The sequence below is a fragment of the Anser anser genome (genome assembly GCF_964211835.1).
Source record: "Anser anser genome assembly, chromosome: 4".
Taxonomy (NCBI): Eukaryota; Metazoa; Chordata; class Aves; order Anseriformes; family Anatidae; genus Anser; species Anser anser.
The window spans coordinates 26542776-26570241 of NC_139724.1; the positions used below are offsets into that span (position 1 = coordinate 26542776).

Sequence of the window (27466 nt, forward strand, 5' to 3'; positions counted from 1 at the left end):
GAGGAAAGCTCTATACTTCTTTGTCAGTATTGTCTTTAGATTGGAAACAGGAATATTTCATTAGTGAAAATGACTTGCAGTGAAAATTAAAGTGCTAGAATGTCGTGCTATAGCTGATCATGCTCAGATAATTCATTCCAGAAACAGACTAAAATCAGAGGGAGACCTTTTTCCTGTTGTTCCCCCCACCCCCTCGAGTAGGAACAGTAGAAAAAAGATCTATCAATTCTATCAATTTCTATCAATTCTATCAAGTTCTATCAATTACAGAGAATCCCATCAGCCCAACCTATCCATACAAAAATGGATATCATACAAAAATCATACAAAAATTCAAGGAAGCATAGCTTTGTTTTCTAGCATGAACAATACTCTGGACGTTGCCAAGATAAAATTTAAATGAGAAGTTCGACAATCTACCTACCACATATATTGATCATGTTAATGTGCAACTGTATTATCATGCTTAATAACTGTATTTCTGGATTAATACCTGTATTCTGGACTACACTATATACAGACAGGTAAGACTTGATGTGCAGCAATGAAATATTCCAAAACCTATTGTTTAGAATACTCAGGCTGAACAGGCTTCAAGTCTCATCTCTGATATAAGTTTTTTCAAGGAGACTTGAGCTATTTAGTGGATTTCTTGGGATTTCTTCCAAAGTGCTTTGTTGCCCTCCAAGTCTGAAAGTTACTGGCAGACAGAAATGCCAACCAAAAGATGACAGAAGAGCTGAAATGGAAATTTCTTTCACGAAACTACTTGCTTAAAGGGTCAGCCTGCAGAGAAGCTTAAGTACCTGAAAGATGTATGAAGTCTCTGTGAGAAAGATCAGGAGTTGGCTCTATTAGCCAGCCCTATTGGTGTAGAGTTTTTTATTCAGGTTCACGTACATTATGCCACCTGCATTCTGTTTTTTACGCTGCATAATGTTTAATAAGTGTTCATAGAACCATATGAACAAGATGCCCAGTAAACAAAAAAAGTCTTTGCACTCAAGTAAATAAGCTTTTTAATCCAATTAGATTAAGCTGACTAAGATTAAAGAATATATAAGCAAATGAAAGGGGCACAGATGGCATTCTCTTGTATTGAAAGACTCCAGAAAACTGGTTCCTCTTCCCTGTCCACTCCCCCCCCCCCCCCCCCCCCTTCGCCCCCCAAAGAAAAGGAGTTGAACTACATGCTGAACTGAACTGTCAGAAATGCCAGTTCACTCATCCTTATCTAAAGGCACTTGTTTGCAAGAGTTTGAATCTCTGGTGAACAGCCTGGTGCAGTACTAATCAAAAGGTGCATGCCTTTCCTTAGATGTGAAAGATCAAGTTTTCACTGAAACTGTCTGATGTTCATTTTAGCCTCAAACCATCAGTAATAGATTGCCACTAGCCAGTAAAAAGTTCACCATAAAAAATTATATGTCCTTTCTGTCCTTGATCACAGTTACTGTGTTATCTACAGCAGGCAATTTTCTCATATGTTCTTCAGAAGGTCATTCAAAACTCTTTTACTTGGCAAGATGATGAGGATCTAAAATATTATGATCTCCAGGCATTTAGCTTTAGTTAAATTTCCCAGCATTCAAAATAAGATGAAAGTCAACAAGAAAGGTTAAATTCAAACAAGCTGGTGCTTATAATTTACAACATGAGAAACCAGAGCCCAATTTTGTAATTCTTTCAGGAGTTTAAGCTGTCATATTTATCAGAAGTACTAAGGATACTCAATATACATCAGCCACTCCTAGAACACTCCTGTGCTTTATATATATATATATATAAATATATATAACATATATAACTCTAGCTTAAATACACATACAAATTTGTACCTTCCAGCTTAACTGTTAGGTAACAGAAAAAGCAAATAGCCTGGCAAGGTGAGTATTCATACACCATCTCTAAGAACATGCACTTATTACACGTAGGTCATAATACTTCCAAAGCATACACAATACACTTGGTAAATTACACATCAACACCCTCCCTCCTGGAAGATTTGTACTAAGAGCTCTCAAGCTGTGTAAGGTTTTAGGAGAAGGGGGACAGAGGGGCTGTTCAACTTTATTTTTGTTGTTGTTTATTTTTGTTTTTAAACCAAGATTGGGATGTATGGTATAAAATAAGTTTAACAGCTGTTGCTTTATATTCCAGTCATTACTTTTTAAAATATTTCAGATGACCCCTTGTCAATACATACATTCCACCCACTTGCAGAGAAATGACTTACACTCAGCTTCCTTTCGAGTGCACATGATTTTTGAGAGCTAGCAGCTGTGCACACAAGTTCCAAGCTTACTGATTTACTAATTCTGATACAGCTAGCATTAAAAAAGACCATAGTGAAGGGATTTGTAAAATACGCTTCAGCTAACAAGGACTAAATAGAAACAAGGAAGGAAAGATATGCATTTTTCACCAAAATCATCTGCTTTCCTGCAAAAATGGTCCTAAGAAGATGAGCTACATGGGTAGCGTATAGCTTGTACCGAAATGTGAGAACTGTCTGTACCCTGAACATTCAGAAGCCTAGCAGTATAAGGAGTCTGCCTGGAAAGGAGAAAGCTTGGTTCAAATTTGCATTAGCGGTATAGTGGTGTAACAGCCCACTGCACACCATATATTTTGGCATCCTATAATAAATGCAGATCAACTGAGCAGTTCGAGAATGTTACTTAGACATTCAGTCCAGCCCTGAGCAGACCTATCATCACGCCTACAGTCTGAGGGGGGAAAAGAAGTGACAAAGGAAAAAAAGACATCAGAAGTTAAAAAAAAAAAGTCCGTCAGGAGTAGCACACATAGTTGGCACTCAGCTATCAACAGCTATTACAACCCTTTCCCCTAGTGTGGCCTCTTAGGTTGCTTGTAGTCTTTAATCTTCACTTAATAAATGTCTCAAACGTGCCTGAGCAGAGTTGATAGGATATTACTAGTCTGTAAGTGCAATGGTTAGTTGCAGGCTAGGGTTTATTATTTATCTTATAGGCCCTTGTAAAACACAAAACCTAGTAACCTCTTAACAGCTCATCCCATGAAAAGAATATGGTCTGAAGCATCATCTTTCATGAAGCTTAAGAGTCCTGAGGTCTTCAGATATTTTACCTTCAGTTCTGTCACAGCCATTTTCTTCTTCCTACAAGATAATTGTGCTTGGGTAAGGAACAAAGGACTGCCCAGCATCTTCCATCTACAAACAGACAAGGTGGAGAAACCAGGCTGTTCAATGTTGCGATTAAGACTACAACTTGCAGGGAAAATAGGGAAATTCTTGACATTTTCGATCATTTTATAATCTCTCTGGCATCACCTGATGACACAATCCTATTAAATATCATTGTCATGTGTCTGAATGCTGTCAGGCTTCTGCCAAAACAGTCACAAAGCTTACATAAAAACAAATGACAATAAGTTTTAAACTCTAAATGCTATTTTAAGAAATATAGTTTTCAGTTTTACTTAAAACTTTACAAAGTAAAACATACTTTACAGATGAGTTTTCAAATTGCTCATAGTATAAATCGTGCCTGAATATACTTCCTCTTCTCAGTCTGTCTACTCTAACTTAGGAAAAAATATCAGCAAAAACCCAAAATACAGTGAAGTCACAGCTATCTGTGGCTGGATTTCCAAGTTATGCATTACTAGGTCCCTATTTCCCAAGCAAGTACACTAAGTTAAGAAATATTCTGTGTGCAATGGGAAGGAAAAAAAACAAGTAACTGAGTATGATCTTCATCCAGTTCCCACTCTCCCTCTCTGTGTTCTTCGCAGGCAATTGAAGGCACAGAGTTCTGCTCAAATTCACTGTTAAGATGAAGCAGCCCAATTCTTTCAAGTATTGAGAAAATAAATCTGCCATGGCAGCTCGCCAACATCTTTCATGTATTCTGTTCAACTAAACAAATAACCGCAATGAACCACATCATCATCATACTCAGACTGTGAAAATAGTAGACAGAGCCATTCGTCTGCATCTCATCCAGTGGCCCATTAACTCATTGAGGCCAAGCAACCATGAGTGTATTCTCCCCAAGTGCCAATCTTTCCACCAATTCTCAATTCAAAGCCTTAATTCTCAAGTTGATCTATAGATCAGGTTTTACCTACTCAGTGACAGTCATTGCAATGAAGCTTTTACCTTTGCAATTGATGAGGCAATATGACTTAGAAATTTAGGACTAGGCACAATAATAATAAAAAAGCAACAACAACAAAGTGGTCTACTCCCTGAAGGGGATATGAAGCATTATAGCTCTTCCTAAGGAAATTAACCCTAAATCATATTGCAGGAGAAATAATTTTGGCAAAGACAGATCTATAAAAACAAAGGGATGTATAAACTGTCAATTATGCATTAACACAGGAAGACATTATGAGAATGCCAAAATTCCCAGCAAAAAGGTAAACAAAACATTTTGGAGGAATGTAGTTGAGAGGAAGAGAACAAAAAAGTTTTGAAATCTGTTTTTTTTAAAACAAAACTGTTTTGAAAAGAAAATATTATGACTACTCTCATTTTAGAATAGATGAGAACAAAAGGCTTTGATATAAGTTTTTCAAAAAGATCACAACCTTAAAAAAAATATTTTAGTAAGCAAGCACAAGCATTTTCATAGTCAATCAAGGTGTCAGTGAACCAAAGATATATAAGGAAACTAAATAATGCTTCCTTCTTCAACTTTATCTTCAATGGGCTTGATAGCGAAGTCTATCAGTAGCTTGTTGAAACACTACTTGGAAGAGTGAAATTAGTTCAGGAAAAAGATATTAAATTCTCAGATATGATTATGAGAAAAATGGATTAATTAATTATCACCAACTTTGTGTGTCTACTTGAGCTGTGTACATGAGATAACGTAATATAAATAAGAGAATTGCTAGTGTGTGCAATGAATGTTTAAAAATCCAATTCTCATGAAAATAATGTGGAAAACATTTCAAAACCTGATCCTTAAAATATAAGGAACTATGAGGCCATAAGTGTTTTGTAGGTGGTTCTCAAATGACATTAAATTTTCACGACATAGCTTATTTTTTAAAATTATTTAATATGTAAAATCATGGCTACCTAGAAGAACTTTTGAGGATCTACTAATGTCAGGAATATTTCCATCTACAAATAGCCATCTAAATGAAGCCAATAATTTTGCCTGAAGCAAAGGATCCTTTTCTGCATTTTCTAGACTACTGATGTGTGCCTCTAGAAACATGAGCATTACGGACTGGAGTAGAAAATAGCTAGCGAGGGTATAATGACCACATAGCAATACAGAGTGGAAGAACAGCTATTTTTTCCAGTACATACTTTCATAACTGCTTTATAAGCATTCATCTTGAAACAAAAGGCCATTGTTTATGAGCTTATATTCAACACGCAGACCTTCGATAAGCTTCAGTATTCCATTAAGTTGTCACAAGCTCCTCTTAGGCATGGAAAATGCATCCTTCGTGAGGGGGGGGTTCCTACTGAGGGCTTTTATAATGGTTAAAACCACCATTCCTTTTCATTCTTATTCTCCAAGGCAAAGCAGCAGACTACAGTTATTTTTTGAATATATTTGGTTAAAGCTATTAGTATTCAAGTACGGACACGACTATCTGAATCTTCATTAGATTCTCATTGGATTTCATACCACTCCCTTGAGACGCATGAGGAATTATGAAGCATATTAGAACTTTATAATAAAGTAAATATGATCAAACCCAGAAGTATAATCAATATAAACATGTTACATGAACTTCTGTTTCAAAAGACAAAGTGAATTGGAGAACTATTTCAGGCAAACAGTCTATGTTGGCAAGTACATGGGATAAAGCAAAATGGAACTTGGGCACGGAGACATGTTGAGATACATGTTCAATTAATTCTAAATAGTTATTTAGAAAAATTTTCATGATTTTGATTGAATTGTGCAAGCTTATACTCCTAAAAGAAAATAATACCCTATTTCAGGTTACTATACATTTCCATCTGAATTGAAATTAGTAAGGAAGATGAATGAACACCTTTTTTTCAAAGTCTATATTTAATTCTCTGAGAAAGCACACATCTCTAAAATCTGGGCTCTCAATCCTGTCTTCATTTTTATGATAATTATTAAGCATTTCATTATGACAATACCTTAGCATCTCAACTACTGTACTGAATTTCCTTCAAATACCTCATTTAAGTTTTAATTAGTCTATAGATCGTTCATTTCCTAGCACATACAATTAGATGGACTATACCCACAAAAAACACATTAATTTTGGATTTTTATTCGGGTCTCCCGCTCTTATCATTTCAAAATTGTAAATTAATTTCCATTCTTCCATTTTTTTCCTCTCTTTTATAGTAGTGAGATAAGCCTACTTACTACTAACACTGGGTGGGCTGTAAAGTGATGAGAATCTAAATCATTGCTTTTATAGAAGTACCCCAAGGAATATATGAGTAACACTGAGCAAGATGCCCTCACCTGGAAGACGACTTACAGAACAAGCTCAGGAAAATCAAAAAACATCCTGTCAAGACCCACTCATTGGGTTGTCTACACAAATTGGAATAAAAATAAGTCAAATGCACTGCAGTCCACAACTACAATTATATCTGAATAACTAGAAAGTTGTCTTAACTTAGATAAAACAGATCTTCTTAATTACCCCCACTGGCAATTAATTGGTTGTGTGGGGGCATTACTTGCCAGATAAAAATGTTTTGAGAAATCTATAACATTATGTAAAAATCCAGCAACACTTTCTCAGAGCTATTACAAAGGCAATGCCAATGGAAATCATTTTAGTGGCAGACAGTATATCAAATGTCTAAAAGCAAAACAAAAAACCACAACAGCTCATCTTACTGTGTTATTCCAGACACTGTGGAAAATAGTGTTTTATTGGATTTGATTATAAACAGATGTTTATTCAAATCACCTATGGGTTTCTTTTCAAAGGAGATGCCTCCTATCCTTGTAAAAATAAATTACAAATAACGTATTTTGAATCAATGGAACAGCAGTCTCTCTAGTTCATTCTTACTTGTGATTTTACTTACTTTAAAAGTGCCAAAGAAAGGACTGGAATTTATCATTGCTTTTTAACACAGCCCTTTGTAGGTTTAATTGGATGCCAACCTTCATCAGTAAACACAAGTGAATTACAGTAAAGCCATATGATTTAAAAGCAACTGATTCTAAAGACATTATTTACTGACTTCGCTGAACTTCATAATCTGACACTGAAACAAAACTGTTAAGGACAACCCTTTAAAAGAGGAAAAGGATGAAAGAAACCATTTTAAGTCAAGAACTGGAGGAAAAATGGGAGTTGAAAAACACATTAATACTTTTAGTATTTTTAAAGCCATAAATCAGTGTCAACAACAACAACAAAAAAGAAAAACAAAAAGAAAGTGGAAACTATGTGGAACTATCTTATGCTGCTGAAGTATGTGCTAATTCATGCCTACCTGAAGCAGCACAGTTTAACCCAGCCAACCATGCGGGAAGTAATAGGCTGATGTTTGGAAACCATGCTGAAAGCAAAGGAATGGTTGAAAAGTAGTTTAAAAAATGCTCTACCGTAATTATGTAATACGAGAATATGTATATGCATATTCCCCCCCAAAAAAATAATAAAGCTCATTTAATAATTAGAAGATAACTTCAGAGCAATGGATAATGCAAAGTATTACTAATAAAGTATATCAGTTCTCAAAATAAGTCTAACTGTAAGCGATAATGATTTGAAATTACTTCAAAAAAAATCACTTCCATATCTGATGGTGCTTTTATTTAAAGCAAGTTTAAAACACATAGTAAGGATAATAATAGGCAGATGGAGAGGTCTGTCATACTGTTAAAGAGAGAAATCTCAGATTTTGCTGAAGTTGTCTTAAAACTCTGAATCTCTCTCCAGAACAAAGCTATCAATTAAAAATAAATAAAAATCATACCACAAAAAAAAAATGACTTGCAATTTAAAGCTGCACTAACTTCCTCATAGATTAGTAGTGCAGTCGATTAAGATCCACTCTCCAACTGTGTGCCCTGTAAAACCAGCAGTTCCTCAGAATTTGCTTGCATGCACATAATGAGCCATGTACTACTTAAGTTGTTCTCTCCTGAACCAAGGAGCCATTAATGCTCAGAGAAATATTTAGGAGACTGGACAACCTGCTCTGGGTGTCCCTGCCTGTGGACACAGGTTGGACCAAATGACCTCCAGACCCCTCTGCCACCTTCAGCCTGCTCTGTGATTATTTAAAGATATAATCACTGTTTTCTTTCACGTTTACTTAAGATTTCAGATTTAATCTGTAGTACATAGTATTTGCTATGTCTACAATAAACAAGCAAATGGCCACTCATCATCTGGCTACCTGAATTTCTGTAAAAAATAAATAGAAAAGCCCCTCCATACACACACCGTCATCTTTCCTCTTGCTTTGTAGAGTACAATGAACATATGATAAATTTAGGGTTGCACTATTGCCGATCTGATCATTCAGAGAAGAAAGAGGAGACATCACAATTTGGTAAGATTCAACCCATTTTCCCTCTTCCTACATATTCCTTTAATGACTTGTTCTTCATACTCAGCAATACTAAACTTATTCACACTTCATGATTAAAATAGAACACAAAATTAAAGGAAACACGATTAAATGAAAGTAGTGTATTCTTAGAAAACATGTTTTAGGAAGAGTTCTTTATTGGTATTTGTCAGAGGTCACTTGCTATAATAAGCAACAAATTTGTTTTCTATATTTAATTATGTAAGTGACAGAATATGTTCGTTACTATAGTCATGATGATTTGTTAGAAGCTCTACAAAGTAAAACCATTTTTAATTCACTTTTGAAACAAAATTTTTGGAAATTTAATAAGATACTCATTTTAGACAGCTCTGTATTAGGGATCATACAAAGATCATCTTAGATTAAAGATTTTCTGGTCAGGTTCCCAGCACATCACGTTTCATTTGGCTGGAAGAAAAAAAAAGCGTGGCCTATGAAGGAATAGTTACCAGCAGGAGATTGATATTCAGAGATTATCCTGTGCACACTGCACTACAAAACAATAGTATATCACAGGCAGCTGGGATATGATGCGAGTGCATTGTAATTGTCTGTGGATGCGTGAGTGGCAGCTGGCTGAATCAAGTGGAAAGACAGAAATAGTAATATTCTATTTGGGGGTAAAGGGAATACAATAAAAAGTGGAAGTGTAATTTTTTGCAGCTGCAAAGCCTTTTTTTGACAGCTATTTGCTTCCAATCACTTTCAAGTAATGCATGAATAGAATAGTCAATGTCATTAAAATAATTTACTAGTCATCAGGAATAATAACTGAATAGAATAATTTACTATTCACACACATCTATTGCGAATGTAGACACCTAAAACGTGGTTAGAGACAGCAGTCTGCATGCTAACTTGTCAGATGTGATACTGAAATCCACTCCTTAGACAAAAAGTAGTACTGGAGAAGAGCAGCGACTGCAACAACTTCAGTGATATTTATCAACCATCTGCCAATGCACTTCTTCAACACACTGCTCCCAAAATAAATCTTTAGAATTACTGAAAGAAATCGTGTGTTAACCTGACTTGTCCTAAGCATGACATGAAGGAACATAGACGTTCACACACAAATACAGTCTGTCTACTGAAAGTAAAGATACCTGTAGAAAAGAAAATCTTTAAATCTTGAAATTTTTATCCTTCCAAGGAGCATAGAAAAAAAGCAAATGGCTGCTTGAGAAGCAAGTGCTGTGGGACAGTTGCATGGCTCTGCAAGGCTGCTCGCAGACCCCCTGCCACCTGTCCGCCTCTGTGCTAGACATCAGCATAAGCTGCTGCTACAGGCTGGTGAAATCCACTCCAGTGCTTTCCCCCTCTGCATTTAAGCGTCATCTGACCAGATAACTGAAGCAACCATCAAGGGATCAGCTTGTCCACAATCCAATGAAGAAAGTAAAATTGCATAATGATATCTGCATATGTTTAAAAATAAAATCTGGCCAAATGCAATCAGCTGTGTTACAAATGCCCTATATCCAGGGTAAAATGGGATTGGCCTTTGAGACTGGTAAAGAGTAGCTAACATGCATTGCTATGGACTTAAAACATTGAGGATTACAAAGTCTACATTCGCACTTTACACAGACCATTGCAAAAGCCATTGAATTCAAAGGATGGCTAATTTAATAAAGGAAAATTCACAAGTTTGCAGGGATCTCTGGATTTTATTCCAACTTCTGAAAGGCTTTTTTTTTGTGTGCAAGAAGAAGAAATGATTGGCTGTGTCACTTTCTCAAATTATCTTATCTTCAATCTTCAACTTTATTTAAACAATTATCTTAAGTTACACCAAAATTTAAAAAAAATAGATAAGCAAAACTGAAGAATGACTAAAACATTATGCCTACTTTTTAAAATCTCTCTCATATTTTAAATACATGCTTTGAGTATCTATTGATCTCCAGTGGAACATTGCCTATCTACACTCTGAAAGTAAAGTTGAGATTTGAACCTACATTTATCTTATTAAATGTACTGATTATTCTATGATCGTACTGGCATCATGAAACTACCACAGGAGTCTTGCTCCCAGTGGTGGGGAAAAAAAGTTTGTGCTGTTTTCATTTCATTCATTCATTCCCTATCCTGACTCTATATTTTAGAATGAACTAGGAAACCTACATTTAGAGAAAACAGTATGTCTTCATGTCTAAAGAGTGCACTATTATTCCCCCTTATAGTACAGAAAAGCTTATGACCTGACAAAAAAATTCTACTGGTCAATTTAAAGTGTAATAAATCTGAAAATTTACAGTTTTCTTTTTATATCTATTATCTTCTGCTTACATAACATTGAGCAGAGAAGTGATTGCCAAGTTGAGTGTTGTGTTCAGTTCTGGGCTCCCCAGTACAAGAGAGACATAGAACTACTGGAGCGAGTTCAGAGGAGGGCTACTAAGATGATTAAAGGACTGGAGCACCTGTTGTATGAGGACAGGCCGAAAGAGCTGAGTCTGTTTAGCCTGGAAAAGAGAAGACTGAGGGCAGACCTCATCAATATATATATAAATATCTGAGGGGAGGATGTTGAGAGGATGGAGCCGGTCTCTTTTCAGTTGTGCTCACCGACAGGACCAGAGGCAATGGACACAAACTGAAGCACTGAAGGTTCCAGCTAAATATGAGAGGGCACTTCTTTACTGTGAGGGTGACAGAGCACAGGGACATGCTGTCCAGAGAGGCTGTGGAGTCTCCTTCTCTGGAGATACTCAGAACCCGCATGGATGCCATCCTGCACAATGTGCTCTAGGTGATCCTGCTCAGCAGGGGGTTGGACTAGGTGATCTTCAGAGGTCCCTGCCAATTTCAGCCATTCTGTGATTCAGATTTGTACACCATTTGCAATATGGTGTGTCTGTGTAAATAACTTCATTAAGATCCTACCTAACACTTCAGAAAATCCTCTTTAAAATAGAGGCAAGAGAGAAGCGTTCTCAGTTATGAGCTCCAAGAGAACTGCATCTCTCAAATTATTTCAACCTCCCTTTTCTCCAAAGGATGCTAAAAGTACAGTGATCCTACACCAGCTATTGGTGCATCTTCATAGCACCCATACATATAGGTTCATTGCACTCATTTCAACAGAATATCAACTTCTCCTTCCTCCTCTGACTCCTGACAGCTGAGAAGGCCAACAATTTTCCTAAGGTGTACTAACATTCACCTACCAGGAAATTAAGGGGAAAAAATGGCAGTTTTGCTAGTGCCATCCTACTGCCCTCAAACACAAGGAGAGTTTGGAGAACAGCAGTTCTCTGTGAAGCTTTCTGATGGAGATTTAATATTCCTGCTTAAGTAGAAATATTTAAAAGATAATAAAAATAGCAATGCTAACCTACATTTAAACATCTACTACAATTCCTTTTAAAACTTTTGCAATACATTTCCATAATAATATTTTTAGTACTTGATTTTTTTAGCATTTTAGTTCCGCATGTCTTTGCTCCTTGTATTTCAATTTCTTTTAGACTTTAATTTTTGCTGAAACTAGGGAGGTGACACACAGCATTTGCTATTATAATACAAATCATTTTCAAATATTTTGAATACTAAATCAATGTTATTCAGCTACAAGTCAGTCTTAATATGCTGCCATCCTATGAAAGATATCTTCTGAAAATTTCTTTATTCTCTTGTGAAAAATCTGAGTTCCTTGTATGAAGTGCTAGTTAAATACACATATCAGAAGCAATGCGTTTTTTTATTCAAATAAATGAAACACTATATTCAGCAAGTCTTATTTGTAATTACATGAACCTGTTCTTTCTACATCAATTATCTAGTTATATACACAGTACTATGACAGAGGAAAAAACTCTACAGTTCAGGGAATTTAGTTTTTGGAAGCTGAAATAAATTCTATTTTTGCAAACCATATAAAATGTTAATAACCTCACAAATAGAGCTGCCAGCGTCAGTCCATTTTTTCCTGTAAGTAGTCCCAAGGAAATAATGATAATGCGACACTAACAAATGCATTCTTTAGAATTTCACCTAATGATGGCCTCTTCTGTTTCAGAAGCACAACACACATCAGAAACAAAATCAGATATATATATTACTAGCAAGTGACTGAAATGAAAAACAGGCTTTGCTAATCATTACAAGGGTTCTGTGTTTTATTAAAAATGTACTGTTCTTTCTGTGTAAATTAAGGTGAAACATTTTTAGAGATGCTAAGTCAGTTTGAAGGTTAACTAAAAATTCAGAGAATACTAGACTTTTAGTGATGGCTTTTTTGTTGTTTTTAAATGCAAACCCCAAATCACGTCTCTCTCAGCATATTTGATTCAAAGCCAGTATCACAATGAAATGAGTTTTTGTCCTGCGTGTAAATTGGGTCACTCATTTTGAAAGCCTCATGCTGTATTGTCAATTGGACATCTTCAGTGTTTTTACTAACCATCAGTTAATGGGTTTATAGAAAGAATTAGAGAAAATAATTTTACATTAAAAAAAGAGAGAAGAATCAAAATGAATTAGCCTATGATTGGAAAGCTATGATTGTACCCAAATCCCAGACAGTCAGAAAACTACAAAGTGAATATATGCTTAGTTTTTTATCTTCATAAATTCAGCTAGAATGCTTACTAGCATCTAATACCTAAGTCAGACTTAAAATATCGATTGGCTTGGGGAAATGAAGTATGGGGATTGGGACAGCTATTGCTATTATTAACAGCAGAGTTTTCTGTTAAGGAAAACTGTGACCCCAGACACAAGAAAAATGTAAAATTCAATGTAAGGCTGATTTTTATCTGAAAATAATCAGTCTCAGATTCTTGATAGCTCCTATCTTTATTTACCCATCAGTCTAGACACAGGAAAGACAGAAGTGTGTGTGTTTATCTTTCTCTGCAGACAGAGGATATGATTTAATGAATTTAAGCATTCCCATGAGCACAAAATATATGCTTTGCAGGATTGCCATGCTTTTAGATGTTTGTTTGACATTACTTTAAGACAAGACCTGTAGCACCAGAATTTTAAAGACTCCAGAAACCCTGCGATACACAAGGCAAGATTCAGCAGCTTAACATTTGAAAGTGCTCTAAAGATCAAACACCTCGAGTTATTACTGTCAGGTGCTATTCTTCTATACTCCCTTTGCTAATATGTTTTGAGCTCTCCAAAGACTGAGTGTACTAAAAGGTTGCTATATAAATTAACTATTGCATTAGTCCTTTGATATACTGGGAATTACTCCAATAACTAATCACATAAGATACTTACTTAAAAATATTGTATATTCACTACTTCGGTTTCTGGCCTGTTTGGAAGCAACTCTTTGTATCGAGAATTTTTTTATTTTTTAAAAAACATCTGCAATAGCAAGCTACCAAGCTTCACTACCAGGTGGTAACTAGTGAGATCTTGCTCCTGACTCTTCCTTCTGTGCAACTTCTTCCTTCAGGTTTCAACAGAGCTTTTAAGAGCAGGCAACACTTGAGACAATACCTTCAAGATAACACTGCCTCACTGCTGTTATTCACCATTCACAATACATTCATAGCACAAGAAAGATCTTGTGGTATGAACATACCATACCAGGCAGTTCAGTTAGGTGTGCCTCATTATATAGCAATGACTTCCAAAATGACCAAACCTCCTCCTTCCGCTAATTTTTACAGTTCCTTACCCTCTGCACGAGCCCTTACAATTTGGTTCGCACATACAATCCAGAGGCCAAGGCACCCACTCTGGAACATTTGGCAATCTACTAACCCAAAGAACGTGTGAGGACACAGGTTCCAGCCAAACCTGAAATGGCTTTCATGGATTTTTATTTACGAAAGGAAAGCATTTTACCTGGATGGTGGACTTAGCAGCCTTCAAAAAGCACCAATAGACAGAAATTGTTCATAAGAGAGGACATAGTCTGCACCAGATGGTAATCTCTATGTAAGGCAAAAAGAAGGTCAAAGAAGGAAGGAAACCAAGTCAAGACTAGGTCTCAGACCAGATCATTGGAGAGCTGCAAATGGAGGTAAATGGCCTGGCTTTACACACTGTAGGTCATGCAACTTCTAAGTCAATGAAAAAATGAACCAAATTTAGTTGTTTCAGCATTTTGAATAATTAATTTAAGGAACTAGAACGTAAAATCTATGTTCGGTAAGTAGAAGTGTCACATAAGCAGTGCCCTGCACTTCCCCTCACACTTTGGTCACTGAAATATGCTTTGGCTTAAGACCCTGATATTCTCTCCCCATCAGACACAAGCATCCAGCTACAAATATACCTCTATGATTTAAAACAAATTAAATGTAAATGTTATTCTATAAATGGTCTGTTTTCTCAGATTTGCCACCTAAAACTTCCTATCTCATTATTTATCATGTACCTTTGAATCTGTCATAGTATGATTTGTTACTAAAATAAAAATGACCATCATCTCTGCATCAATAAGTCCCCAAGAGTCATATTTTTTTCAGCACATAAAAATGACAGGTTTATCAAACAATATTTTGCTCCCTAATACATTCCCTTTATTCACTGCTTTTTCAAAATAAATATCACAGGTTCTTGCAAATAGTTCTTGCACATAGTTCTTGCAAAGATTTATTAGTTTATCTTCCATAGGCTGCTTCTAGTATTACTTTTCATATTGATGAGGATTAAATAGCAAACACATTTGTTCAAATATCTTTACAGAGCCAATCATCTCTCTCAAAGTAAAGACCAGCTTACATTATTTATGTGTTAATGGTCAGGGTCACACTGCCAAGTCATTCCTAAATTCCTGCTCTCTAAAAGAAAAGGGAAAAAAAAAGAAAGAAAAAAGAACCCTTAAATAATTCAAATATCATTGAAGAGAAATTGGAAGACTTGTTGGGCAAATATCAAAGCAATCTAAAGCTGGTATGTGTAGATGACATACCGCGCAATGACATGAGCAGAGTTATTATTTTGAGAACACTTCTACTTGCACTGCAGAGTTTAATAGACCACTGTGTGAAATGTCTTCCATTTATGATTTTCTTCTTTCTATTTCTAACTACAGTATTTGTAATTCTGAACTTTCACCTAATGAATAATGTTTAGTGATTATTGCTTGACTTTAATGCCCTCCTCCCCACCCACCCCCTGGCAATTTAACAAATTTAATACAAATTCAAGTAGATAACATGCATTCAAGCCAAGTGCAAGAAACAAAATTCTGCAAGATTGAACTGTTCAAAAGTCACATACTTAACAAGTGCATGCTTAACTTGTAAGACATCATGGTAGAGTCCAACACCCAGAATTTAGTCTTAAAAAAAATAGGATATCACAGAGCATAGAAATACTGCAAGATGTGTTTAACGGCACCCCTATTAGCTGTAAGTTTAAATTTGACATACTATCATGTGTCATTTAGTACTCTCCATGGCTTATCTTGTCTTCACTGCAACTTTAGTTGCAGTATCTTTGATTTACCTAATAAAGTCACTGTTCAGGACTTTCCACTTAATCATTTTACTTTCTCATTCAATATCTTCAAGTTCTGCTCCCCTGAATGATCCAGTTACCAGCTCCAAGATCAAAGGCACGTAGAGGCCAATATATTCATAGGCTCAGGCCAGTAAGAGGTCTAACTTAAGCTTGTGAAACTCAAGGAATAACACAGAATCTAAGCAAAGAACACATTTAAAAATACATAGAAAATTTTCGGCGATATGAGTACAAGTCACAAAAACAACATGATGAGTGGTTTCCTGCTTAAGTGACCATCAGCGCTGATGAGATTCATAGTCCTCAAAAATAATAAAGAAAATCACTTACAGGATAATTCTTTCCTTTCCAGGTAGATCTCCCGGGACTCATGCCCAGGAACTCTGCTCTGTGTGTACATCAAGTAAACAGTGTTTCTCCAAAACATTTGAAGCACTGGGACATCTCCTATCCTATAATACTTTTATGCTGTACACCGATGTACAGAATTTTTCCATAAACTATGTAGGACACCAAGATTCAAACTCTTCCACTTTTCTATATTTAAACCAAGAATAATAGTTTCTGGAAATTGCTCCAAACCTTCAGTTAAAATGGAACCTGTCCTCACACATGTCAATTCAGTTGAGGGTTTTGCCTAGGCAAACATACCACCTGTTTTCACTGTAATTATACGACTCCTTCTGAGTCAGCCTCACTTTTTCTTGGATCGTAGGCTATAAGTCCATAGTTACACAAAATGATCTTCAAAGTCTAAATGGAGACAGCCATCTCTCATAACTACTGAAAGTTTTTTCAAGAATGAAATAGAAAGGCCACTTGTCATTTTCAGTGCCACAAGTTCAGAGAACTGTATACCTCAGGAAGTCTCTTCACTAAGGAGACTTTTCTTCAACTCTAGTGAATCATCCTAGAATAGAAGATGATGTTAGAGGGCCTGTTTCACCACTTCTGTGAGAAAACTGCTTGATTTGACAATTTCTAGCCTTCCAAAAGGGGAAGAAATAAAAGCTTTGAAAATATCCCTCATGTTTTCCCTCCAATAATAAACCAAACAACATGGAAAATTGTGGGCTTGTTCTCCAGAATCTTTTCAATCACGGTACTGACTAACACAAAAAACGTTGAGTTAAGGAAATAAAAATCTCCAGAACAAAGTAAGTTGCATTTTAAAACGAGGTAACCATGGTTAGAATTCCCTTTCTTAATTGTGCTGAAGCCCAGCTCACTATGGGGGACTAGAATAAGAATAGATACTTGCATCATCTCTCGAGAAGCCTTAATTCCTTTGTTTGCAGCAGCTCTGTGAAAATCGTGCAGCATAAAAGAGAGTAATAATGAATCTTTGCTTTGAAATTGCACTTCTTACCAGCACAACTCAAAGCATTTTACAAAGAAACTAGTGTCAGTGTCATTCAGATGAGTAACTAACACAAAAAAAACAATTTCTTGCCCAAGGACGCGGGTCATACTCAATGCTATACTCAAAAAGCCACACTGTTCTGAAAAGAAATTATTTCAGTTCTTGTCTTTGTCATGACATTATTTCAGTCATGACTGACAAGTTCTCAAGTTATTGTGCTCCGTCTCTGACATGCAGAAGTCACAGAAGTTTCAGGTGCATGTTAAAATAATAGCTGTGAATACAGGAGTCAAACTCAAATGGAGAAACAATGAATAGAAATGGGCGTTAGAACAGCACAGGAATGAAGTGACAGTGAGACACTCATTTTCCCAGAAGACCATCAGCTCTGAGCTCAGTTCATCCTCTCAGCTGATCCCATATGATTGGAGTGAAAACTGCATCATAAAGGATTCATATGGTTATAGCACAGGTTAAGACATATTGTACCTTTCACCTAATAAAAGAAACATGTAAGGAGAGAGCTTTTCAGATCGGTCCTCTTCCATATTTATTTCTACCCTTTAGGAACAGAGGCGTGGTGCTGCATTAGTTTGGCAGCTAAGTTCATAAAGCCGCATTAATGCATGTTCTCATAGTGCTAAGAATATGACTTGGAGTTTCTCCACTAGACATTTTTTTCTGAATAACCACTGATCTCCCTGTCCGTAGCTGCTCCCCGAGCTTTACATCAGATTTGTTATTTTGGCTTGGGGCTGTTTTTCCAGGTATGCAGGTCACAAAACTTTGAGCTACTGCAGAAAGAAAGAAAACCCATGTTTTGCCCTCAGAGTTATGACTTGTCTCTTAGCTACTGTCTTGTCTCTGTCTGCCCCCACAAACATGCACTTCAGGCTCTTCCCACTAGTATATTTAAACTGAAACTGATTCCCTGCAAAGGAACAGAATTCTAATCATGTGTGAAAGTACTGATTCACGTAAGTGCCACCAGGCATCTTACCAGCCACTCCCATCCTGTCTCACACTCCAATAAAGAAAAACATATATACATTTAAAAAGCCTTTCTTCTGCTACAGCCTTTTTTCCTGTGAGGGGAGGGAAAGACTTCACATCTCTGAGGACTTAATGTGTGAACACAGAAATTTACAAATAGAGTTTCACAGTCTCAGAATGTGTTGCACTACCTGCAAACTTCAAGATCCTTTCTACCAGTCAGTAGTGTCAGCTGGCACACTAACCAGAGACCTATACCAACTCCTTATCCTCTCTATTCCTAAACTGACTGACCATTTCCTCTACAAAGCATTAAATTAAGAGATTTGCCCATACTTAGAGAGATTTTTGCCACTCCACATTCAGCCCAGAGCTTAGTCCCAAATAAGCCCTGTACTACCATTAGGATTAGCAATAATTTGACTTGTCACTATTCACTTTATAAAGCCTCCAGATAAATGCAGGTTGTCTCCTGTATCCCTCCTAGTGTCTGCAGGAAGAGTAAAGCAACAGAGAGGAAGGAGGAAAGAAAAAAATGGCCCATATTCCAGATACAGGGTGAATGCTGCAATATAATTGCTAATCAATCAAACAAAAAATATTTAAGGATTCTGGCTGAGAAGTTAACTGCCATTTTAAGGTATGCTTTGACAATAAACTTGAAAAACAAAACAGTCTGGACATCTTTCTTCTAAGAAGCAAAAAAGCACTAGCTATAAATAACCCTGGCTAGCAACTGTTCCGTCTGTATAGATTAAAAGTCTTTTTTCAATCAAGCAATCAAGTCCCTTGTTTACTATGCATCAATGAATACAAAAGATCATTGAGTGGTGTTAGGAGTTGTAGATCACATTAGAAAGCTCATGGATGTAACATGGTTTTTATTCCCTTGATATTATTTGCCACAGCACATACTCATGCAAAGTTGCCTAAGCTCAGGCAGCAGTTTCACCCAAGCTCACATAGTGACATTTCAGCTTCACATCCATGAATGTAACTAGTCTGTATGGTAAATTACACATTGATTGATCAGGGTACATGCCAAGAAGAGGCCATAAGAAGATATAAATTACCCTTTGCTCTAATTTATAATCATGCTGTCGAACAGCACTTTGCTGTACTACATAGACCGTATTGGCTTTAACTCACTCATTCAGTTACCAACTCATTTCGCAGCATTAAGCACAATGCAGGAGGATTAACATGTTAATATTTCATGAAAATATGTGGCTAATTAGTAATTTATTGCTCTTGGGGATTGTTTCACCTCTGTGCCAGGCAGAGAGCAATACTTTCTAGGAACCATGTGACAGAGTGATACGGGACTCTGATGGTTTTGATGTGTGCAAGGCCAGTGGACCAAGCTCTGAGGGAGATGTCCTCTAATGACTTGTGGTAGTATATACATATAGAAGTGGACTACAGATGCGTATAACATTTAAGCAGCATAAAGGCTATGAGCTACAAAAAAATTGCACTCATTTTCTTATATACAACTGGCTACATTATTATTCACTAAATCACTCCCTGATGCTTGCCTGTCATAGGATGAAACCAAAAAAAGCCCCAGACTGCAGTTACAGAACCCACCTGTCACCCCAACCCTGGCAGAAATTACTGACAATGCATGTCAAGGATGCTGAGCAGAAATGACAACCCTGTCCTAAGCTGTGTTTGAACACAGCCCAGTCACTTCACTAAACAGTAACTGAGCACACCTGCTTCAGTAAGGAGCAGCTTAGAGCTGCAGGCTAAACTCATAAGCTAGGAGTACACAGGTTTTCCAGGACTCTGTTTCTAAGTAGTAACACAGTCCTTTACACAGACTGCTGAATTCATTTAAGTATGTGATGCTTCTCTGAAGCAAACAGATGACTTAGCAATCCTCCAGCTTTCTTCATAAGATGTTTTCACTTCCTTCTTCAGGCACTGTAAATCAGTGATCTCCATTAAAGTCATTACAAACAACACTTTCAGCCTGATCCCATTAACCAGCTCTGCATTCACATAAAGGATTGCTGAATGGTAGCATTTCATCAGGAAGAGCTTTAAAAAAAAAAAAAGGCACATTTCTGTGTTCGTATGCAACAGTAGTAGTAGGAAATACTCTCAAGCATTGAAATATACATATCCAGTATGCCTGAATTAATGTTACAGGCTTTGTGTATATGCCAGAAATGATACAAGCAAGAAAGATGACTAGTCAGTAGTATTTGATTAGTATTGGCATAAAACATCACATTACGATTTGTTTCCTTTATGAAACTCAGGACTTAAATGGAAGCCCTCTAACTTAATATACGTACACACAGGGAAAGTACATATTCAATTTAGCACAAAAACAACAAAGTTATAATAAAAATAAGAAAATCACTGTTGCTTTGAAATGTAACTTGGAGTAAAAATACTTATGAAGAAAAGTATTCCATAAAAAGGAAAACACGCTGCCTGATGAAAAGCACAGTTTTAATCTCATCTGTTTACGCAAGATGCTTTAAAAAGTTATACTCTGAAAAAATATACTGAAAATGTTACTCTATTCATGTCCCCCCACACACCATATGTACCATTATGACATTTGGATATATATTAGATGACTGTAGCACCACTAATATTTCTTTTTTTTATTATTAAATTCAATATAGAATATTAAGTACAATACAGAATAAACACATTCAAAAATCAATCACTATGTTCCATTTCATTTATATTACAGGGTTTGTTTTTTGCCTCATATTTGAGGCACATTTCTTTTTGTCCTTGTGCCATAAAGCATATATACTAGCATACACTGCAGTCCCTGAGGGAAAGAGGAAAACCTCAGAGGGAAATATGACCAAGTTTAACAACCCAAAGAAATACTTACTTGAATGAGTTTACACCCTTTTTCCCCCTCTCCTCCCCATTTTTCAGAAAGCTGTTGAGCAAACTTTAGAAGGCTTTTCCTCCAACTTTCTGAAAAGTGACCTCAAATAGCACATTAATATTCATAGCTATGACATTCAGTATTCAATAGTTTCTATCCCTACTTCCTCTTCAAAAGCAAGACATAGGTCCTTGTTATCCTGTATAACACCTTGAAACCACGATAACCTGACTTCAGTCATGTGTCAGCACTTCATGCAACCGCTGAAGTTTGTTTACTGACACATCTCTTCCATGCACTGGACAGCCTGTCAACCTTTCCAAAGGCTGCAAAAACTCACTCACCACATTAAGAAAAAGCTGTCATCTGGTACATTCACAGTTATCCAGATGAAAAAGAAGCTCTTCCCCCAGCATGTTACTATACTCCCTTGATCTGCAGTCCGGAAATGCTGTGTCCCCTTGCAGGCTCCTTTAAGTGTTTCCTCCTTCCTGCCTTGAAGTAATTCAGTTTGTCTTGCATGAAGTATTTTTTTTCATGCAGGTTTGGCCTTATCAAGAGGGCTCAAGAAATACAGTGGAAAGTTCCCACAAGAAATTGTGGTATTTCAGCCGCATATTTTACATCTCTACATCACTGTTGATGAAAATTATCACGGGGAGACAGGATATATTTTTTAGCCAATTAGCATCTCACAGATAATGCTGTAGGAATTCAGTTTGCAGTCCTGAAGTGTAGCAAAAAAAAAAGTGCTTTTGACATCCGCACCCCTGAAATAGGTCCCAAAGCAAAGTTAATTTTTAAGTATTATCAAATCAGATGCTGATGCAGAACGCAGAGCATGCCAGACATGGTATTTGTTATTTTAATCAAACTACTCTACAGAGGGAAAAAAAAAGCCTGGATATTAAACTAGCTTTGTAGTTTATAAATTTAAATGATAAGGGAAATAATACTTCCAGCTACTCAATCCCTTTTAAACTCCTTTCACTTTTGCTCAATGATAACATATATAGGACCCAGAATCAACAAATTCATTTTACAGGTTGAATAATTTGTTTTCTCTTTGCAAGACTAAGAAATTACTGGGAACACTTGTAGCACTAACCTATATTACTCGTTTAAACAATGCACCCTAAAAGTAAGCGAAGTAATACAGTGGAAGCTTTTCTACATAGGATTATTCGAAAGTATCGCCTTCATAAGATTACGAGAATGTGGCAAGGAAGAACACCAAAATTTTAATCATTTCAAAGTATTAAAGAGTACTTAATTTACAGGATGGATAAAATAAAATAAAATTTAAAAATAATTCAAGATAACAAAAGGTTTTGGCTTGGACTTTACCATTGAATTCTTATCAAGGTAAAGGAAGGTTAACAGATGACTTCTACACATGACCACAAAATCATTACTCACTAAGGAAAAAAAAAAAAAAAAAAAAGAAGTCATGCTAAACATGATTACTGCCCAATATAATTTTATAATATTAGTTATTAAGTATATTGGACGTAGATACGAAGTGATATATATATAGATAGATATACACATACCATGTCTTAATGACAGTTTCACTTACTAGGATGAAAACCGAATTAGATTATTTTCCGTGATGAGAAGCAGTATTTTCATTAGGAATTTGCTGCTTTGTGTTCTTTAACTACATAAGAGGTCTGATAAAGCTCCTTCAGATTAAATCCCAACTGCAGTCTAAGTTTTCTCAACGAACAGCATTAAGTTAACCTGCACAGTAACTTCTGTTTAACCTCTTGATGCTTTTTACTTTTCTGTACAAAGCAAAGCCAAAACAAAATAAACATTTGCATATGCCATTAAAAGAGGTCTAAGGAACACCAGCATGAAAGCCATCTGCTGGATCAGCTAATCCATTTTTGACCTTCTCAGGACATTCCTTTCTCTTTAGTTTTAATCAGTAAACTACTTTCACAGAATCACAGAATGTTAGGGAGTAGGAGGGACCTTGAAAGATCATCTAGTCCAATCCCCCTGCCAGAGCAGAAACACCTAAATCATGTCACACAGGAACACATCCAGGGGGAGTTTGAATGTCTCCAGAGAAGGAGACTCCACAAGCCCCTGGGCAGCCCTCCTAGTGCTCTGTCACTCACCACAAAAAAGTTTCATCTCCTATTTAAGCAAAACCTCCTATGTTCCAGCTTGCACCCATTGCCCCTTGCCCTATCATTAGATGTCGCTGAGAAGAGCCTGGCTCCATCTTCCTGACACTCACCCTTTACATATTTATAAACATTCATGAGGCCACCCCTCAGTCTCCTCTTCTCTTCAAGCTAAAGAGACCCAACTCCCTCAGCCTTTCCTCATAAGGGAGATGCTGGAAAACTATTCCTGCAAAACAGAAATCTTAAAAACTTTAAACACCTATGACAAAAGTACTTGTATGCCACAAAATCATACCTGAAAACATGATTCTTCTGGAGCTCTCAGTTTTGCTTTCTAACACAGGGAAACAACTGCAACCAACTCTTACTGCTAACCCTGTCTGGGGGAAATATATAACCTAGCTACAGCACACGGTGTAGTCTTAAACTAGGAGTTAAGAGCATGTGTTCAGACTTAAATCCTTAATTAGAAACCCAATCACTGTCAGGGAAGGGTGTTGGCTTCAGTGTGAATTACAAAATTAGTAAGGTCTGGAAACAAATGTTTTGCTAGCTTGTGTGCACAAGGCTTTTTTAATATATATTTTTTTTTTTAATACATGAAAGAGTGCACCACATGAGGCAGTCACTATTACAGCTCTGTATTTATAGCCATCTCAGTTTACTATGCTGTAAATAATACCACTGCAGAAATAGTCAATGGTTTGCATTGAGCTGCACTTCTCAGTGAGATAATACGACAGGAAAATATCATCCCTGCTTCATGCATCTTGACTCTTACAGGAGAAGCCATTCTCAGGGAGAAGTCAGAAGTGTTTCCTTAGTTGTTTATCCTCAAGATATAATCATGAGCCTTGGTGAATAAGTTTAACACCACAACCATGGGTGCTATAATTGTTGAATAAGGCACAGACATAAACCCCTAATCTATGGAGCTGTCAATACTCCAGCTCACATCTTGACTTAAAAGCTAATAGTGTTTTTTATGGCCTTCATACTGTCCTGCAATTGGGAGGAATCATCCACTTACTTTTCCAGAAGCTATGGAATATAGATTAAACTCCGAGGAAAACAGATTAAACTCTCCTTTCACACTAGATTTCCAGACTACCTAGATAGTCAAAGTACCTTCATGGACACTTAGAATATCTGGAATTGAGTATTCTTGAAAGTCAACTGGATGGTTTGATTGTAATATGATTTGGAATGTGGCTGTGGAACCAACCACCCCATAATTCCAATCATAATTCTGGTCAAAACAAAGCAACAGCAAAAGTAAGTGAAATAATAATTCACGCCACACTTCAGTATATTCTACTAGAAAAATCATATCATTAAATACATTTTATGAGTGCTTATGAAGAAAATAAATACCCTGGGGTGGAACATGAGAGAAAGACTTAGTCCAAAATATACACTGCATTTTATATACACAGCAAACTTAAACAGGCTGCTACATCAGCTCCTGCAAATTCCATGAATTTTATGTGCTTTCTATTACTAAACAAAATAAAAGCACCAAAGAATATGTGGTGCTACAGTTTATACAGGCTACAGATAAAATATTTTGCCTCAACCACTACAGCACTAACTGGTGGCTATTGGATCTCCTGCTGTTGATCTACAAAAACAGTAACAAGAATAATGCTGAAGTATAGAGACTATATCCCTGATTTAGATTTAGATTATTAAAGCATTTAAATAATTTCCCCTTCCTTTAATCCAGCCAAAGTTCTACTGAAAAGCCACCTGTGTGGATAGCACTCATTAATAAAAAGTGTGGGTGAATGAATGTTAAATTTAGTTTACCAGATATCTGACCGAAGCAAATCTCTGCATCACCTGGGCTGTCTTCAGTACTGGGCACTAGAAAGCTCAAGAGCATGAAAAGAGTCTAGTTCCTGCACAACAAACAAAACATGGCTGAAGTCCACTGATGTTGAAATTTGCATAGCCATTTTCAATACTCAAGTATTTTTTGGTAAAATGTCAGTTTTGAGATAGAAAGTTTCACTACCATTACATGCTTTGAAAAAAAAAAAGTAATATTAATAGTTCCACTAAATTATAATAAAACATAAATACAGTGAATGCATGCATACATTAAAAAAAATGGTATAAACGATTTTTACTCATGATTTTCAACTTTTTGAGTTTTAAATTGTATTTGTTGTATTTGCTGTATTTGTTTCATTAAAACACACATTTTCATTTTGCAGAGTATGCATTGTATGACATATGTCTATATACTTCCCTTAAGTCCTTTCCTTCTTTGCCAATTCCATTAAACCATTCAAGGAAATATGCAATAGAAGCGAGATATATTAAGTTTCATCAATGGGAGTGGTGAAGGAAATCACTATCTAGTAAAAGAAAATCCAAGAGAAAGCAAAAATGTTTGATTGGGAAGGTGGAAAATACAGACGCATTACCAAAGATGATGTAGGACAAGAAAATTTACGTATAACGGAACGTTTAAATTTACAGAAACTAAGGAAGAATAAGAGGAATGAGTTACCACCAAAAAGAGCAGATTATTAACAAACTGTTCAAAGACAGTACTTCTCAAATAGAAGTGCAGTTAACAGTTTCAGTGCCCAATATGGAGAAAAGAAAATAGCCACTGGCCACAGAACAACATGACTAAAAACTACATTCAACAGTGTTTTTCTAGAGCATTTGAATGAATTATGTGACCAAGCAATGCTACGTTTGACATTCTGTCAAAAATGTATTTTATATGCATAGCATTGTTCCTTTTAACTTTTGTTTTTCTATAAAATAATTCACAGTTTTCAATTTGGGGATAAGATAGGACATTGTAAAATTCTGACATATTCAATATATTCAATACTCATTTTTAGATTTTCTTCTTTCATTTTTGCTTCATTTGCCATTGAGCATAAAGGAAGGAGCACTGTGTAGGGGTACTCACTTCACTTTCATTTTCTCTTTGAACATTATTTTTTTGTCAATCTATACCTCTCCGTAGCTTATTGCACTTCTTCAAATGAAAAATAATAATATCAGTCAGTAACAAAAGTAGTTACAGGAAAAAAAAATCAGTGAGGAAGAAGAAAGAATTAACCACAATAGAAGAAGATACCTTTCTAAAGCATTTTTCATCTGAATATAATTTCAAAATGCTGTTTTTAAAAATGTCCTATTTTTTAACATTTTTCTCAACCATTTCTAATTTAACTTCCTGAGACAAAAGCATTTGCTGTCATACTGTGAGTTTGTGTGTTTATCCCTTACGCACAGTATGGTTTGGATCTATCAGCCAATTTCAGACATATTTGAAAAAAGCAATTAGGGGATCAGCTCCTACAGCAGCTCTACATGACATATGGCTCCAAAGCCACCTGAAGTTATAGGTCCTTGGCCTCTGAGGAGCTGTGATGCAGTGCATTCTGCTGAGTGGTGGTCAATGGGCAACAGCCAGCTTGCCGGTCAGTACACTTACAGAAAGCAGTGAAGGTCCACCTTCTACTTGTTTCCTGCCAGCAATAAAATAATGAAGAGCTGGGGCACAAGATCCTGGACTGGCCCATAGTTTGGGAGTGAAATTCTGCTTCCTCAACTCCCACTTATCAGCCTAAATACCCAAAATATCCAATAAAATACCCCAAATACGATGACGGCTGTGTTGAACGGCTGTGGTTTAGCCACTTTCTGTGACCACAAATCATTATCTATGAGACTGTCTCCCAAACTGTGGGAAGAAAATTTACCAAAAAAAATAAAAAATCCATTCATAACTGGAATGTCTGCTGTCTATACACAGTATGTCGTATGCAGCCTTATTGTTTGTTAAGTTATGTAGCTTGAATCTTTACATTCCCTAGACATATCAAACTGTGCTTATATTATGCAGCAGCACTGCAAATCTGCTTCCTTTACAATTTACTGTAGGGCTTTAACAGTGTTATCAGAAAATTTAAGTCTGCCTGGATTTCAGTTAGACCATATCTACTTCTGCAAATGTTATTACTAGGATGTGTAAGATTATACAATCAAGCCCATTATAATTACATTGGAGAATAATAGCACTCTGCAATTTCAATGCCAATAGCATTTCAAAAGCATCCATA

At 36.3% G+C, this 27466-nt stretch overlaps 1 long non-coding RNA gene across 2 annotated transcripts in view; it reads right to left on the reverse strand.

Annotated features, from left to right (window-relative positions):
- Positions 1-24418, reverse strand: part of LOC310899087 — a 30119-nt gene extending 5701 nt beyond the window's left edge. Inside the window, exons 1-2 of one of the 2 annotated variants that reach the window (XR_014583977.1) lie at positions 23668-24418; positions 7460-7525 (exon numbers count right to left, since the gene is read on the reverse strand). This is a non-coding gene — a long non-coding RNA (uncharacterized lncRNA). The remainder of the gene's footprint in view (positions 1-7459; positions 7526-23667) is intronic. The other variant, XR_014583978.1, reaches the window with a different exon arrangement.
- Positions 24419-27466: the final 3048 nt, after the last annotated feature.